General features: G+C 58.3%; 2 long non-coding RNA genes across 3 annotated transcripts; both read left to right on the top strand.

The window, feature by feature from the left end:
* The first annotated feature begins 5,328 nt into the window (after positions 1-5,328).
* LOC135317175 (uncharacterized) lies at positions 5,329-5,708 on the top strand. The gene is made up of 3 exons (XR_010376263.1): positions 5,329-5,371; positions 5,473-5,525; positions 5,624-5,708. It is a non-coding gene; the product is annotated as an uncharacterized LOC135317175 (long non-coding RNA).
* Positions 5,709-7,009: 1,301 nt separating this feature from the next.
* Positions 7,010-17,323, top strand: LOC135317291 (uncharacterized). 2 transcript variants are annotated; one of them, XR_010376300.1, is made up of 4 exons: positions 7,012-7,394; positions 8,788-9,023; positions 9,224-9,302; positions 16,769-17,323. It is a non-coding gene; the product is annotated as an uncharacterized LOC135317291 (long non-coding RNA). The 2 variants fall into 2 exon arrangements; XR_010376299.1 differs by lacking the exon at positions 16,769-17,323 and having other exon boundaries at positions 7,010-7,394; positions 9,224-9,681.
* Positions 17,324-17,528: the final 205 nt, after the last annotated feature.

Below are 17,528 nucleotides of genomic sequence, written 5' to 3'. Positions count from 1 at the left end.
GTCTTGCCGGACGGGGGGTTCCATCTGGGTGTCGCCGTTCTCTCCGAGAGCTGCCTCTCATCCTTCGGGGTGCGTTGCCTGTAGCGTTCTGCGTAGCGTTGTTCTGTGTTTGTCTTGGAGCCGCCCTGCCCGGGGATGTAGAGTCAGGGCAAGGTGGGTGGTGCTGGCATCTAGGGATGCGCCCAGGCTTTGAGCGGGGAGGAGTTTTGCAGCCGTCTTGGATCAAGTGGCTGTTGTCGGTGGGTGAGGGAAGTAATTCCTGTTGGGTTTTGTGGGCTGGGTCCCCAGGGAACAACCGTAGGTGTCTGGGAGAGGGAGCTGGAGTCTTAGCTGAGCAGGTAGCATGTCAAGGGTGTTGTGGTTTGTCTGTGTGCTGGGCTTAATGTTTGATGTATTGTGCTTATGTTTAGGAGCCGCCCTAGTTGGGCTCTCAAGGGGGTGTTCCCACATGCGATCGAGACCCGTGTCGTGGTTCAGCTGTGGCCGTGCATGCAGGTGACTTGTTTGACATCGGTTTGGCAGGTGCCGAGGGAGGAGTCGTGCAGGGTGATGGAGGGCGGCGCTGTCAGCAGGTGAGTTGGTGTGTGGTGTAGCTAGAGGGAAGGTGTGGCCGTTGGCTCTACGAGCCCATTGTGGTAATTTTTCTTTGGGCGCATGCGAGGAGCCGAGCGGGATCTGGGCACCGGAGGGGAATCGCACAGGGTGAGCGGTGACGGGTGGGCTGAAGCGTAGCGATTCGTCCTGAGGTGCCGCGTTGCAGGTGGTTGTGAGCAATGTGCGTTTGGCTCTTGCAGGTGGTGGGCGAGCCTCAAGGTGGCGACCGTATCTGATGGAGGCCAGGCAGGTGAGCTGTCGAGGGAAAGGTGCGTGTCTGAGATGGGGGGGTTGGTGCGGGTATCCTGAGAGTCCCGCAGCACCTGAGCGGGTCCTTTTTTGCTTGGGTTCTTGCAGGTGCCGCCCGCAGGCTTCGGAGGGGAGACGCCGCATGCCGCCGAGAGGTCCGAGAGGTGAGGGGGTTGAAGGCCAGGCTGTTGTTTGAGAGCAAGGTGTCTGTCGTACGGCCGCTCAATGGAAGCGTTTGTCTCTGGTTCTGCAGGTTGTGCGCCGGCTGCCTTTGGGCCTGGATGCGCGTTTGAGGTGAGCTGGGTCGCAGAGGGGAGGGGCGTGGGGCTGGTGTGGTTCGTTCTTCCTTTTTTGGCAGAGCGACGGTAACTTTGTGTGTCCTGTGGTATCTCTAGGGGCCGCAGGGGGTGGCGTTCGTCCTCGTCCGGAATGGGCACGGATCAGCCGGGTGCGCGTGAGGTGGGGGACGTTGCGGGGTAGGTCCTTGTTGAGTGACGGGATGCTGACTGACGGGGCGGTGTGTGTATTTTTGTTGTTTTTGTTTAGATGATGAAAAGGCACCTGGGACTTGGAGGACCGATGCAGTGGGCTGCCTGTGCGCTTGTTCTTCTGAAGGATGGGTGGACCGGGACTCTGGGCCCCTTGAAAGCTAAGTTGAGGCAACGGTGCTGAGGAAGGGGTTGCGGGAGGGAGGGGTTTTAAAGATGGTGCAGCGGAGCGGGCTGTCTGGGAAGCGGTCCCCTTTGGGAGCAGGGAAAAGGAGCAGGTTCCTCTTCAACGTGACGGGAACGTGTGGCGGGCAGGGCGGTTCCAGGCTGTGTGCGTTATTGTGCAGCGTGTGTGGTTTGTGTTGGGTGTCTCCGACCTTCCTCGGGTCTCGGTTGTTCTCTTTGTTCTTTAGGAGCCGGGCAGGTGCCTCGGCAGCGTTAGTAGGGCCTGGCGAGGCCCTAGTCGTGGGCTCGGCGCCCATCGGGCGCTTCTCTTTTGGCGTCGCAAGCTTCAGGCGTGGATCGTTTTGGCGTCTCAGACGGTGGTCTTGGGCGTCGTCGTTCCCGGCCGCGTGAGCGGCGCCGCTCTGTGGCTGTGAGTTTTTTGGGACTGGCATTTCTTCCTTGCATCCTTAGGCGGTTAGGTCTTGAAGCTGGGCTGGTTGCGCGCCTGTCGTCTCGGTTGTGAGAGGAAGCTCTTGTCACGGGCCACGAAGCTGTTGGCGTTCTCTGGTGTTGCCGTAGGGCCTGCCGACGTCACCGTCGGGGTCCCGCAGGCGGTCTTGCCGGACGGGGGTTTCCGTCTGGGTGTCGCCGTTCTCTCCGAGAGCTGCCTCTCATCCTTCGGGGTGCATTGCTTGTAGCGTTCTGCGTAGCGTTGTTCTGTGTTTGTCTTGGAGCCGCCCTGCCCGGGGATGGAGAGTCAGGGCAAGGTGGGTGGTGCTGGCATCTAGGGATGCGCCCAGGCTTTGAGCGGGGAGGAGTTTTGCAGCCGTCTTGGATCAAGTGGCTGTTGTCGGTGGGTGAGGGAAGTAATTCCTGTTGGGTTTTGTGGGCTGGGCCCCCAGGGAACAACCGTAGGTGTCTGGGAGAGGGAGCTGGAGTCTTAGCTGAGCAGGTAGCATGTCAAGGGTGTTGTGGTTTGTCTGTGTGCTGGGCTTAATGTTTGATGTATTGTGCTTATGTTTAGGAGCCGCCCTAGTTGGGCTCTCAAGGGGGTGTTCCCACATGCGATCGAGACCTGTGTCGTGGTTCAGCTGTGGCCGTGCGTGCAGGTGACTTGTTTGACATCGGTTTGGCAGGTGCCGAGGGAGGAGTCGTGCAGGGTGACGGAGGGCGGCGCTGTCAGCAGGTGAGTTGGTGTGTGGTGTAGCTAGAGGGAAGGTGTGGCCGTTGGCTCTACGAGCCCATTGTGGTAATTTTTCTTTGGGCGCATGCGAGGAGCCGAGCGGGATCTGGGCACCGGAGGGGAATCGCACAGGGTGAGCGGTGACGGGTGGGCTGAAGCGTAGCGATGCGTCCTGAGGTGCCGCGTTGCAGGTGGTTGTGAGCAACGTGCGTTTGGCTCTTGCAGGTGGTGGGCGAGCCTCAAGGTGGCGACCGTATCTGAGGGAGGCCAGGCAGGTGAGCTGTCGAGGGAAAGGTGCGTGTCTGAGATGGGGGGGTTGGTGCGGGTGTCCTGAGAGTCCCGCAGCACCTGAGCGGGTCCTTTTTTGCTTGGGTTCTTGCAGGTGCCGCCTGCAGGCTTCAGAGGGGAGACGCCGCATGCCGCCGAGAGGTCCGAGAGGTGAGGGGGTTGAAGGCCAGGCTGTTGTTTGAGAGCAAGGTGTCTGCCGTACGGCCACTCAATGGAAGCGTTTGTCTCTGGTTCTGCAGGTTGTGCGCCGGCTGCCTTTGGGCCTGGATGCGCGTTTGAGGTGAGCTGGGTCGCAGAGGGGAGGGGCGCGGGGCTGGTGTGGTTCGTTCTTCCTTTTTTGGCAGAGCGACGGTAACTTTGTGTGTCCTGTGGTATCTCTAGGGGCCGCAGGGGGTGGCGTTCGTCCTCGTCCGGAATGGGCACGGATCAGCCGGGTGCGCGTGAGGTGGGGGACGTTGCGGGGTAGGTCCTTGTTGAGTGACGGGATGCTGACTGACGGGGCGGTGTGTGTATTTTTGTTGTTTTTGTTTAGATGATGAAAAGGCACCTGGGACTTGGAGGACCGATGCAGTGGGCTGCCTGTGCGCTTGTTCTTCTGAAGGATGGGTGGACCGGGACTCTGGGCCCCTTGAAAGCTAAGCTGAGGCAACGGTGCTGAGGAAGGGGTTGCGGGAGGGAGGGGTTTTAAAGATGGTGCAGCGGAGCGGGCTGTCTGGGAAGCGGTCCCCTTTGGGAGCAGGGAAAAGGAGCAGGTTCCTCTTCAATGTGACGGGAACGTGTGGCGGGCAGGGCGGTTCCAGGCTGTGTGCGTTATTGTGCAGCGTGTGTGGTTTGTGTTGGGTGTCTCCGACCTTCCTCGGGTCTCGGTTGCTCTCTTTGTTCTTTAGGAGCCGGGCAGGTGCCTCGGCAGCGTTAGTAGGGCCCGGCGAGGCCCTAGTCGTGGGCTCGGCGCCCATCGGGCGCTTCTCTTTTGGCGTCGCAAGCTTCAGGCGTGGATCGTTTTGGCGTCTCGGACGGTCGTCTTGGGCGTCGTCGTTCCCGGCCGCGTGAGCGGCGCCGCTCTGTGGCTGTGAGTTTTTTGGGACTGGCATTTCTTCCTTGCATCCTTAGGCAGTTAGGTCTTGAAGCTGGGCTGGTTGCGCGCCTGTCGTCTCGGTTGTGAGAGGAAGCTCTTGTCACGGGCCGCGAAGCTGTTGGCGTTCTCTGGTGTTGCCGTAGGGCCTGCCGACGTCACCGTCGGGGTCCCGCAGGCGGTCTTGCCGGACGGGGGTTTCCGTCTGGGTGTCGCCGTTCTCTCCGAGAGCTGCCTCTCATCCTTCGGGGTGCGTTGCCTGTAGCGTTCTGCGTAGCGTTGTTCTGCGTGTGTCTTGGAGCCGCCCTGCCCGGGGATGTAGAGTCAGGGCGAGGTGGGTGGTGCTGGCATCTAGGGATGCGCCCAGGCTTTGCGGGGGTGGGGGAGGAGGGGAAGGAGTTTTGCAGCCGTCTCGGATCGACTGGCTGTCGTCGGTGGGTGAGGGAAGTAATTCCTGTTGGGTTTTGTGGGCTGGGTCCCCAGGGAACAACCGTAGGTGTCTGGGAGAGGGAGCTAGAGTCTTAGCTGAGCAGGTAGCATGTCAAGGGTGTTGTGGTTTGTCTGTGTGCTGGGCTTAATGTTTGATGTATTGTGCTTATGTTTAGGAGCCGCCCTAGTTGGGCTCTCAAGGGGGTGTTCCCACATGCGATCGAGACCCGTGTCATGGTTCAGCTGTGGCCGTGCACGCAGGTGACTTGTTTGACATCGGTTTGGCAGGTGCCGAGGGAGGAGTCGTGCAGGGTGACGGAGGGCGGCGCTGTCAGCAGGTGAGTTGGTGTGTGGTGTAGCTAGAGGGAAGGTGTGGCCGTTGGCTCTACGAGCCCATTGTGGTAATTTTTCTTTGGGCGCATGCGAGGAGCCGAGCGGGATCTGGGCACCGGAGGGGAATCGCACAGGGTGAGCGGTGACGGGTGGGCTGAAGCGTAGCGATTCGTCCTGAGGTGCCGCGTTGCAGGTGGTTGTGAGCAACGTGCGTTTGGCTCTTGCAGGTGGTGGGCGAGCCTCAAGGTGGCGACCGTATCTGAGGGAGGCCAGGCAGGTGAGCTGTCGAGGGAAAGGTGCGTGTCTGAGATGGGGGGGTTGGTGCGGGTATCCTGAGGCTCCCGCAGCACCTGAGCGGGTCCTTTTTTGCTTGGGTTCTTGCAAGTGCCGCCCGCAGGCTTCGGAGGGGAGACGCCGCATGCCGCCGAGAGGTCCGAGAGGTGAGGGGGTTGAAGGCCAGGCTGTTGTTTGAGAGCAAGGTGTCTGCCGTACGGCCGCTCAATGGAAGCGTTTGTCTTTGGTGTTGCAGGTTGTGCGCCGGCTGCCTTTGGGCCTGGATGCACGTTTGAGGTGAGCTGGGTCGCAGAGGGGAGGGGCGTGGGGCTGGTGTGGTTCGTTCTTCCTTTTTTGGCAGAGCGACGGTAACTTTGTGTGTCCTGTGGTATCTCTAGGGGCCGCAGGGGGTGGCGTTCGTCCTCGTCCGGAATGGGCACGGAGCAGCCGGGTGCGCGTGAGGTGGGGGACGTTGCGGGGTAGGTCCTTGTTGAGTGACGGGATGCTGACTGACGGGGCGGTGTGTGTATTTTTGTTGTTTTTGTTTAGATGATGAAAAGGCACCTGGGACTTGGAGGACCGATGCAGTGGGCTGCCTGTGCGCTTGTTCTTCTGAAGGATGGGTGGACCGGGACTCTGGGCCCCTTGAAAGCTAAGTTGAGGCAACGGTGCTGAGGAAGGGGTTGCGGGAGGGAGGGGTTTTAAAGATGGTGCAGCGGAGCGGGCTGTCTGGGAAGCGGTCCCCTTTGGGAGCAGGGAAAAGGAGCAGGTTCCTCTTCAATGTGACGGGAACGTGTGGCGGGCAGGGCGGTTCCAGGCTGTGTGCGTTATTGTGCAGCGTGTGTGGTTTGTGTTGGGTGTCGCCGACCTTCCGCGGGTCTCGGTTGCTCTCTTTGTTCTTTAGGAGCCGGGCAGGTGCCTCGGCAGCGTTAGTAGGGCCCGGCGAGGCCCTAGTCGTGGGCTCGGCGCCCATCGGGCGCTTCTCTTTTGGCGTCGCAAGCTTCAGGCGTGGATCGTTTTGGCGTCTCGGACAGTCGTCTTGGGCGGCGTCGTTCCCGGCCGCGTGAGCGGCGCCGCTCTGTGGCTGTGAGTTTTTTGGGGACTGGCGTTTCTTCCTTGCATCCGTAGGCGGTTAGGTCTTGAAGCTGGGCTGGTTGCGCGCCTGTCGTCTCGGTTGTGAGAGGAAGCTCTTGTCACGGGCCGCGAAGCTGTTGGCGTTCTCTCGTGTTGCCGTAGGGCCTGCCAACGTCACCGTCGGGGTCCCGCAGGCGGTCTTGCCGGACGGGGGTTTCTGTCTGGGTGTCGCCGTTCTCTCCGAGAGCTGCCTCTCATCCTTCGGGGTGCGTTGCCTGTAGCGTTCTGCGTAGCGTTGTTCTGTGTTTGTCTTGGAGCCGCCCTGCCCGGGGATGTAGAGTCAGGGCGAGGTGGGTGGTGCTGGCATCTAGGGATGCGCCCAGGCTTTGAGCGGGGAGGAGTTTTGCAGCCGTCTTGGATCAAGTGGCTGTTGTCGGTGGGTGAGGGAAGTAATTCCTGTTGGGTTTTGTGGGCTGGGTCCCCAGGGAACAACCGTAGGTGTCTGGGAGAGGGAGCTGGAGTCTTAGCTGAGCAGGTAGCATGTCAAGGGTGTTGTGGTTTGTCTGTGTGCTGGGCTTAATGTTTGATGTATTGTGCTTATGTTTAGGAGCCGCCCTAGTTGGGCTCTCAAGGGGGTGTTCCCACATGCGATCGAGACCCGTGTCGTGGTTCAGCTGTGGCCGTGCATGCAGGTGACTTGTTTGACATCGGTTTGGCAGGTGCCGAGGGAGGAGTCGTGCAGGGTGATGGAGGGCGGCGCTGTCAGCAGGTGAGTTGGTGTGTGGTGTAGCTAGAGGGAAGGTGTGACCGATGGCTCTATGACTCCGTTGCTCCTTGTGTTTGTCTTTCGCTTTGGTTTTGAAGTAGTGTAGCAATGAGCAAAGGAGGCAAGTCGAGCAAGGCAAGTGGTGATTGGTGGGCTGAAGTAGCAGCTCTTTTCTGAGGTGTTGTGTTGCTGGGGAAGTTATAAGCAACGCGTGTCATTTGGGTGTTACGGATGGCGGGTGAGCTGAACACAGCACCTGGAAGTGATGTAGGCCGGGTGGGAGGCTGTCGAGGGAAAGGAGTGCAAGATGGGGATTGGTGCGGGCAGGCTGTGGCATCAGGCGGCATCTCAGGAGGTGCCTTTTCACTTGGCTTTTTGCAGGTGCCGCATGCCTATGAGAGGTCTGAGAAGGTGGGGCAGCGGCCAGCATCTGAGACCAGAGAATGCTGTGGTCCGTCGTCGAGCTCTTCAGTTCTGTAGGTAACACGTGGGCCGTCTTTGGAACGGCGTATGAGCATTAGAAGCGAGCTGGGTAGTAATGAGGAAGTCACGGGGCGGTGATTTCTCACGAGCGTAACGGTAGTTTACTGTGTGTTGATACATTTGGTGCCACAAGCGATGACGGAAGCGGGGTGTGATGCTGGAACCTGTGCAGAGCAGGTGAGCCGATGGGCATGTTCCTTTTGATGAGGGGGGTGCTCTGGAAGAGAGCTGTGTTGACCCGTGTGATACTTATTGCTGGCTCTGGTGTGTTTTGGGGTGTTTTTTTTTGTTGGTTTTTTTTTTTCACGTGATGAAGAGGCACCTGGCCACTGCGAGAATATCCTGGTTAGCTGGTGTGTTTCTTGTTGTGAAAGGATTCATAATCTGGCCCATCTGAAAGCCCCACAGTGTGACTTTTGTTAGGAAGAGATCTTGAAAAATTGAGATATTTCTTATTCAGTGAGGTTGCATTCTATGAACTTGCCATCAGAGTGCATCTTAGAGACAATGTCTTTGTCAGTAGAACTCATCAGCACAAGACTTGCGAAGTACTGCTTTTTTTTCTAAGATGAAAAAATCGATGGTCCTTGCGGAGATCCAAGCACAGCACATAATCCAAATGTTGATGGCATTGGTAGTGCTTGGGTTCTCAGTTGTAACAGTCGAGATCCCATAAAAATACGGTTCCCCTGCATGCTTCGGTACAGCCAAACGCATTAGCATATCTGCCGGTCCTTCTTGGTAGCCCCATGTATTGCAACACTGGGGATTTGATTTGCGTGGGTTTTTGTTGTGGTATTTTTTTTCCCCAAAAGAATTAAAACCGTATCGGGGATCTCTTCACTCACTGATTCTTCTGTCATAAATGAAAGTTTAAAAAAAGCTAACAGCGTCTGATTTACGACGTGACTTGCGCTGTTTCAGCTGTAACTGCCGAGCAGATGTAGCGTACGATTTGTTAGGTGTAATTAAGCAGGTAGGTATTTGTTGTAAATATTTAACGAGGGGCGACTGAATGTTGGGGTGGGGGCGGTTTTTTCCTGCCGGTATTTTGAGGGAGCGCTCTTAAGTATTTTATTTCAGTCTCGCTTTGGATGCGCGTTTCCCTGGCAGTTCAGCAGCATCTCTCGGGCGGGGCAGCTGGGCGGACGTCCCTCCCGACTCCATAACACGCCAAAACCCCCCAGTCACGTTGCTGCTGTGTATTTTGGAGATAGATAATCTTATGGCGGGTGTGAACGGCTGTGTGAGTTAAATGAACGCAGAAGGAAAATGGAAAGCTTTCAGAGCCTAGACGCTCATATTGGATGTGCGTAAACACGCGCCCGCCTTCTCAGCACAAAGTGCATTACTGAGATTTATTCTTAATTTTTTACGTTACTCTTTCAAGTTTGACGCTTCGCTTCAGGCTTCATGGAGCCAGGCAGCAAGACGTGCGGCGGCAGGGCGAGGGCTGTAGCTGCTGCGGCGGATCTGTAAGCGGAGGTTCCGGTTCCGGTACAACTTTGCCCCGCAGCCTCACGGGGTTATCTCCCCGCAGCGGTGCCGTAAGGAAGGGATGAGACGTTTTCCAGCACCAGCCAGAGCGTTCAGTGTTACGCGAAGAATCTGTTCAAAATGGTATCGGTTAGTCTTAATACCGTTTTCAAGTGTTCCAGTCCCTCTAGCTTTTAAAGGAGGTGTTGTGTTTTGACGTGACCCGTTTGCCCAGAATCTTGCTGCGGCTCAATTTCCTTCCTATCCCTTGTGCTGACTGAGTTCCTCCATTTTCTTCTGTGCTATTTTATTCACGTGCTGAAATATAGTTTGGGATTTCTGTTTTTCAGATGTCTTCTCAGTGTCTCGTGATGCTCAAGAGATGCCCCCCGGCCCGGGTTTGCCTGCCGGTCGTTAAGCGTGGTGAAGGTAAGGGGCCATCCCTCTGCCTGGGGGCTCCCGGCTCTGTCTCCAGCGGGTGCCCCGCAGGTGCGGCCGCGAGGGCTGCCTGGTGGGGAGAGTCGGGGCCCCCAGGGGCCGGGGCTGTTTGTCGCCCCGGGGAGCCCGTCCCAGCGCGGGAACATGTCCGAGCAGAGCCCGAGAGAGACGTGACACCGTCCTCTGGCACGCTCCCGCTCCGCCGTGGGGCGGCCGCTAGCCTGCGGACAGGGGCTGGGGGGGCTGCAGCTGTTTGGGGGGCTGCCCCACCTTTTAGATTTTAGCAGAGCTCCCCCTTTTCTGGGGGGTGGGGTGTGTGTGTGTGTGTGTACCTTTGTAAATGGCACTATTAAAGTAATGAGCTGCAGGTTGGAGTAGATTCCCTTGTTTAGTGCCCTTCTTGGGGGTGAATAAAATTGGGGGGGGGGGGGGGGGGGGCGGTGTGATGATGTCATGCGGGGCGCCCCGGTGTCACTGGGGGAGCTGATAATGCGTCAGAGGAACAGGTGAGTGGGGGCGTCATGTAGGGGTTCCCCCCCAAAAAGGGGGGTTGCAGCCCCAAAATGCCTGAAAATTGAGGGGGGCTATTACAAAAACCTCTTATTTTATATATATTGACATGTCATATTAATTGATAGATGTATAAAGGGATTTTAAAATAAGAACTTCTCTCTCCTATATTATATAACGGATTTCAGGATACAAAAATTCTACATTGAGATACAGGGTTTTAAACCACAAAAGTAACTCGACTGTCTAAATATCTAAATTAAAAAATAAAGGAGTTTAAAATGAAGAAAAAGGATAGATGAAGGAATTCAAAGCAGAAGAAAGTCTGACTAGAGCGAGCATCTACGCTTAGTGTGTGTTACATAGTCTAAGCAGATGTGTAATCTAAATAGAGGTTATATAGAGTGAAATAAGCCTAGGTATAACTGTAAGTAGATGTCTAAATAGAGAAGTCGAAAAAGATTGAAGTGTCAAAGGGTAAGTAAGCAGATAGCTAGCCTAAATAGGTGGTTTATATACGTGTTAATATGGAAGTCTGAACAGGTACGTGTAAATAGATATGCTGTGTAAGTGTAAATAGCCTAAGTAGGTGTAAGTGTAAATTTAATAGCTAAGTCTAAACAGGTGTTGTATGTAAATGTAAAATAGATAGTATATATAAAATATAGATGTACTCCGTAAGGATGTGTAAGTAGACACACAAGTGCAAATGTCTATGCTATATAAGGTTTTAAAATGCAAAGAAACCATGTTGACAGAGATGTTTATAGAGAGGATTTAAAAATTGGACACACACCCCACCCCCACCCCCCAATCAACTGAAGACACAAAAGCGCTTTCAAATGCTGCCCCTTTCCCGTTCTCCTTCTCCCATCCCGATTTGGGGCCGATTCCCCCAGATGGGGACTTCCCCCTCTGGGGCTGCGCAGGCAGCCTGGGAGCTGCTGCCAGGGCAGACAAACACCCCAAAGCCCCCAAGTCTGGGTCTGCAATGGGGGGTGAAAAACCCCAAACAGGCAAAACACCCAAACAGGTTTGGGGGAAAGAAAACAATTGGGGGCTCCTGGGAAAGCCCACTCCTGCTGGGTTTGTGCAGCTGGAAAGGAAGGGGGGGGGAAAAAAAGCGGTGGGGGGTTGGATGGGTTGGAACCCCACTAACCATTCTCATGCACAAAACCAGGAGCAAAAATCACCGATTTCTTTGTTGTGGAAAGGGCCAAAGAGACCCAGAAGTGAACCGTTTGGAAAAGCAATCCCAACTTTGTTCCTTTGGCTTTTTTTGCTTTTCCATAAGGTAAAACCCCCAAAACCCCCAACAACAAAAAAAGCCAAGCCATCCAAACAGAAATCACCACCACCAAACGACCGCCCCAAAAACCCCAAATTGGGGAAAATTTGGGGTGAAACAGCAGCAGTTTGAGGGGCATTGCTGGGGCTTATCCGGAATGGATTCTCCGGAGTGGGTCGGTTATCTGGAGCGGATCATCTGCTGCAGGTGAGCCCAGGTGAGTTGCCCGTTGTGGATTATCCTGGGGGGACCCCCCTGGTGTCAGTCATCCCCATGCATGTTCCCCATGGCGTGTCTGCCCAGACATGCCCCTGTCCGGCAGTGTCCGCCTCCTCCCCCGCCCTCCCTCTGCGTGTGTCTGTGCCCTCCCAGACGCTGTCCCCTGAGATGGCCCCCCTGCATGACTTTTTTTCCCCGGTGACATTCCTCCCCCCCGCTTCCCCTGGCCTCCTGTTCTGTGCTCGCTGAAGCCTCGTGCTTACGCAGGATGAGCAGTGGCGAGGCGAGGCGCTGCCAAGCCAACGAAGCCCAAGGCTCAGCAGCGCACAACTCCTTTGCAGGGCAGCCGCTGGCATCTGGTCTGCCTGGCTGCCCTGTGCCCCGACGCACAGCTGCCCCCCTCACCCCGGGCAGCCTGCCTTCAGAAGGGCAGCTGTGTTCCCCTGATGGATTTTCTTCTTTAACCCTCCAGGACCTGTTGACTTGCTGCTCTCCCTGTCCCAGCCCTGATGCCGCAGGCCTACAGCAACTGATGGGGCTTACTCCGGGGGGGGTGTGGGGGTGGGAAAGGGGACCTTTTTCCCCAGGTGGTTTGTGCTGCTTCTCCTCCCTCGGGCGTGGGGTGGGGGCGAGTGGGGCAGGCGGGCGGCCGCGCATGCGCAGTGGCGCCATTTTAGCTCTCTGCCGCCACCGTGCGACCAAGGCGCGGTACTGCAGGCGGGCAGCCGCGCATGCGCACTGGCCACCTGTTGTTTTCTGCGCGCTGCTTTCACCGAGCGACCGAACCCCGGGACTGCAGGCGGGAGCTCCGCTACCCTGGTAGAGATTTCCACCCGCCCCTTATCCGATCGCGGCAGTCACCGGTCGATCAAAACCGGGTACGGCAGACGGGAAGCCGCCCGTTCCCGAGGGGGAAGTTTTCCTCTGGCCGCTGCTGTTGCCGTGCAAGCAGATGCTGGTACTGCAGGCGGGCGGCCGCGCATGCGCAGTGGCGCCCTTTTCTGCTCTCTGCCGCCACCGTGCGGCCAAACCGCGGTACTGCAGGCGGGCGGCCGCGCATGCGCAGTGGCGCCCTTTTCTGCTCTCTGCCGCCACCGTGCGGCCAAACCGCGGTACTGCAGCCGGGCAACCGCGCATGCGCAGTGGCGCCCTTTTCTGCTCTCTACCGCCACCGTGCGGCCAAACCGCGGTACTGCAGGCGGGCAGCCGCGCATGCGCAGTGGCGCCATTTTAGCTCTCTACCGCCACCGTGCGACCAAGGCGCGGTACTGCAGGCGGGCAGACGCGCATGCGCAGTGGCGCCATTTTAGCTCTCTACCGCCACCGTGCGACCAAGGCGCGGTACTGCTGGCGGGCAGACGCGCATGCGCAGTGGCGCCATTTTAGCTCTCTACCGCCACCGTGCGACCAAGGCGCGGTACTGCAGGCGGGCAGCCGCGCATGCGCAGTGGCGCCCTTTTCTGCTCTCTGCCGCCACCGTGTGACCAAACCGCGGTACTGCAGCCAGCAGCCGTGCACGGGCTGTAGCGACACTTCGCCGCGCTCACTTCTCCACGCCACTTAGTGACACCCCCCCCCCGCTACCTGGTGACGGCACCGTGGGGGCTGGAGCCGTGTACCACAGCCCTTAGCGACAGGTGTTGACCCCTTGCGATAGCCCGGTGAGGGTGGTGCTGATACTCCTCGCCACGCTCTTAGCAACGGGCCCCGCCCCCGGCGATGGGCGGGCAGGCGGTCTGATGGCTGACGCACCTGGCCCCACCCACCTTAGCGACAGGCCCCGCCCCCTGGCAACGGCCCGGGGGGCGGTGCCGGCTCTCTCCCCTTAGCGACAGGCCCAGCCCCCTGGCAACGGCCCGGGGGGCGGTGCCGGCTCTCTCCCCTTAGCGACAGGCCCCGCCCCCTGGCAACGGCCCGGGGGGCGGTGCCGGCTCTATCCCCTTAGCGACAGGCCCAGCCCCCTGGCAACGGCCCGGGGGGCGGTGCCAGCTCTCTCCCCTTAGCGACAGGCCCAGCCCCCTGGCAACGGCCCGGGGGGCGGTGCCGGCTCTCTCCCCTTAGCGACAGGCCCCGCCCCCTGGCAACGGCCCGGGGGGCGGTGCCGGCTCTCTCCCCTTAGCGACAGGCCCCGCCCCCTGGCAACGGCCCGGGGGGCGGTGCCGGCTCTCTCCCCTTAGCGACAGGCCCCGCCCCCTGGCAACGGCCCGGGGGGCGGTGCCGGCTCTATCCCCTTAGCGACAGGCCCAGCCCCCTGGCAGCGGCCCGGGGGGCGGTGCCGGCTCTGTCCCCTTAGCGACAGGCCCCGCCCCCTGGCAACGGCCCGGGGGGCGGTGCCGGCTCTATCCCCTTAGCGACAGGCCCCGCCCCCTGGCAACGGCCCGGGGGGCGGTGCCGGCTCTCTCCCCTTAGCGACAGGCCCCGCCCCCTGGCAACGGCCCGGGGGGCGGTGCCGGCTCTATCCCCTTAGCGACAGGCCCAGCCCCCTGGCAACGGCCCGGGGGGCGGTGCCGGCTCTCTCCCCTTAGCGACAGGCCCCACCCCCTGGCAACGGCCCGGGGGGCGGTGCCGGCTCTCTCCCCTTAGCGACAGGCCCCGCCCCCTGGCAACGGCCCGGGGGGCGGTGCCGGCTCTCTCCCCTTAGCGACAGGCCCCGCCCCCTGGCAACGGCCCGGGGGGCGGTGCCGGCTCTGTCCCCTTAGCGACAGGCCCCGCCCCCTGGCAACGGCCCGGGGGGCGGTGCCGGCTCTCTCCCCTTAGCGACAGGCCCCGCCCCCTGGCAACGGCCCGGGGGGCGGTGCCGGCTCTCTCCCCTTAGCGACAGGCCCAGCCCCCTGGCAACGGCCCGGGGGGCGGTGCCGGCTCTGTCCCCTTAGCGACAGGCCCCGCCCCCCGGCAACGGCCCGAGCCTGTGTTTGCTCCGCTCGGGGGGGGGCTCGGTTTGGGTGTTTTCTCTCCCCCCCCCTCCCGCGCCGGGAACTCCAGGCGGCTCCCGTACGGCTCCCGGGGCCTTCCCCCCTCGGGGGGCTCGGCCCGCCCCTTTCGCGGGGCGCTGTGGGAAGGGCGGGGGCGGGGCCCGGGGGTCGAAGAGCCCCAGCCGGGGCTCGGGCAGCTCTCGCTGCCCCCGGGCTCCTCTGGCGCCGGGGCTCCCGTGTTCCCTCGGGCGGTCGCAGCTCTGGGGCTGTCTCAGCCCCCCGGGCAGGCGTGCTCTGGCGTTTAGAGAAGCGGAGGCCTTGCCTGAGGTAAGGCTTCCAGAGCTTGGCGCTCTTTGGCAGCAGCTGTACTAGAAAGGTCCCTTGTGGCCTGCTTTGCTTTTTTTCTCCCGGGATGCTGTTTTGGGCGCTGAGGGGGCGGTGAGGCGGTTTAGTGGTATGGTGTTCTGTTTGGGGTTTGGTTTTTGCTTTGCTGGTTTTCTTCCCCCTTGTGAGATCATTTTATTCGTTTATCATTTCACATTATCATTTACCCCGCGCCATTTCCGTCCCCTCTGGGCAGCAGCGGATCCGCCGCTCGAGGGCGAGGAGCTGGGCCGACAACGGGCCGCTGCAGACTCTGGTCAGGGTACGAGGCTGCTCCCTGGGGAGCCGGCGCAGGGGGCGCGGAGGTACGCGCGGGCACTTGTCGGTGCCCCTGACCGGTGAAGGGGAGGTTAAATTGTTAGAGTGCAAATAAACACATATTATTTAGGGAGGAGTCGTGACTCAATTTAATCGCAGCTATTACTGAACAAACCAGGCAGTCATTATTCCTAATCTGTAATTAAAAAAAATAAAGGCAGTCCTTTTTTATGCCATAAATAGAGTTGCGAGTCATTAATAGCTCAATCTAAATGCAGCCGTTATTAAATCAACTGCAGGCATTAATGACTCCTGATCAGAAACAAAATAAGGAAATTTTAGAATCTAGAATGAAAATCGACCCGGAAAGCTAAATTGGGAGCGGGTAGTACTGAAATTGTAACAGGGCTGTTAGAAAGTTCAGAGGCAGCGACAGCTCCTGCTTCCAACCCAAGCAGTAAACGAAGCTTTGGGTTCTTAAATGAAGAGAAATAAAGGTGAGCTGTTAAACAGTGGCTGGGGTCAAGCGTAGCTATTAAGAAAATTTGCAGGTACGGGTGATTCCTGACCAGAACTAACAATTCCAGAAGATTTAGATTTAAAAATTACAAAGCTAATGGAGTGCCACAACCGCCCGGATGTAACCGCAGCCGCTTTGGGGGAATGCCCCAGCCCCCCCAGCCACCGCTATTAATTACTGCCAAGGAGAGCGAGAGTGAAAGAAGCGGTGCAGGTGAAATGCGAGCAGTACGCTTTTCCTAAGTCATCCCTTCGTGTCAGGAGAGGAAAGCAAATGGAAAGAAGATGTTTGCAGGGGGTCTGTGCTGGGTTACCTGCGCGTCTCTTCCGTGCATCCTTGAGGAGACATTTAGCTCCTGTTGGGCGCTCGCAGGTGGGGACAGGGCGAGCTGGAGGCAGGATCGGTGCCGGCACTGGTAAAGGGACGGGCGACGAGCTGAGAGAAGAGGGGGCAAGGGCTGAAAAAGGGTCTCCAGTTCTGCAGGGAAGGCAGCGGGATGTGACTCGGCAACCGCTCTGACGAGTGCAGGGTCATTCGCTGCGATGAAGTCGGGGTCTGTGGCTGGCCCGGAGAGGCAGCAGAAATCCCAAACTCTTTGCGGGGGTACCGGCCAGATTAGGGCAACACCTGAACAGTAAAACCATTTAGGGGAAGCAGAGCTGGGCTGCACCGCGTGGCCAACCTCCCTCTTCTCCGTGAGTCCCAAAGGGGCAGCTCCAAGAATGTGCTGAGAATTAATGTCTTGCGCTAAAAATGAGACGCAAGTAGCACCCACCCGTGAATTTTATTTTCTCTCTCGCTCTGCGGCTCCTGCCTGCTTGTCTCTCCTCAGTGCGCACCTGCACCTGTGCTCGGATGGGGCAGCTGAGGGAAGGTGCTGCCATCTCCCCAGCCCCGGCGGACCGCCCCTCAGCTGTGTCCTCTGTCAGGGAGCGTCGTCATCTCTCCTGCCCCCCAGAGCGTGTCCTGTAGTGGCAGACGTGCGGGCTTTTCCCTGCACGCGCATACGGGAAGGGAAGGGAAGGGAAGCACAGTGAGAGCTGGGCTTGTCAAAGCGTAATGGGGGTGGTGGGAAGCGTAGCTAGAACCGGAGAGCTACAGCGCAAAAGCGAAGCGGACGGGACACAAAAGTAAAATGGTGCACAGGAATGCTGAGGAGAGAACTCCCGCAGCACGCAGGAAATCAGTGTCAGAATCTATTTTCTTCTGACTGCCAAATTAAAAATAATGGCACGCTTTGCAACGCTAAGCTCGCTCTAATCGTCTGAACTGTTTCTTTCCAACCCCCCACTGCCCCCAGCACACCGTTCAGCCTCCTCAGCCTGAAATGCCTTGTTTTTCTTCTTTTTTTTTTTTTTAATGACAGGGCAACTTCTGTTCCCGAGGTGGTGCCTACAGTACAGCTATCTCTTCGAAGGCAGTTTGGTTTAGGTCAGAGAATGTTTAGCCTGGACTGAATCAGCCTCTGTTTCTGTTTCTGGAAATCGTCGGTCCTGTGCATCAAGCCCGGAAAAAAGGAAATATGAACCAAAGGACCTGGGGCCTGCAGGGCTAGGAAAATATTTGAGAAGAGGTTCAGCGGGGAAATGACTGTTTGTCTGTGGGGCGTCCAGGCAAGCAACCCAGCTGCTAGAAAGCGGCGCTGTCCCCAGGGTGGCCTCGGCGGTCCCGTCGGAGTCGGGGGAACAAGGACAAGGCAGGGTGAAGCATCTGGCCTGCCGTGTGGACCGTGACTGTACAAAGCACGTGTGATGCACTGCAAGTTTACCTGTTTAAACTGTGAGTTAAAGAAGGTGTGCAGTTGCTTTGTAAACAGCCGACGCTCTAAAGCTACACCCATCTAATTGCTAGCTGTATTAAATCTATCGTATTGCTGTTTCTGCATTAAAAAAGAAAAAACCAACACACCTATGTAAGCACGTCTAAGTACAATGGAAAACCACTGTTTAACGCGTGGCATGTGCGGGTGGTTTTTTTGGGGCGGGGGGGTGGGGTGTATGACAAAAACCTGCGAGAGACACACGCACACACGCACATGTCATGTTTAGCGCTCACCTAAACCCAAAAAAGAAAATCCACTCTTTATTTTGCAGCATTAGCATTAGCTTCCAGCGCACAGCCTGAGC

The sequence above is a fragment of the Phalacrocorax carbo genome, chromosome 25 (genome assembly GCF_963921805.1).
Source record: "Phalacrocorax carbo chromosome 25, bPhaCar2.1, whole genome shotgun sequence".
Lineage (NCBI taxonomy): Eukaryota > Metazoa > Chordata > Aves > Suliformes > Phalacrocoracidae > Phalacrocorax > Phalacrocorax carbo.
This window is presented reverse-complemented; position numbering and strand designations above follow the sequence as displayed.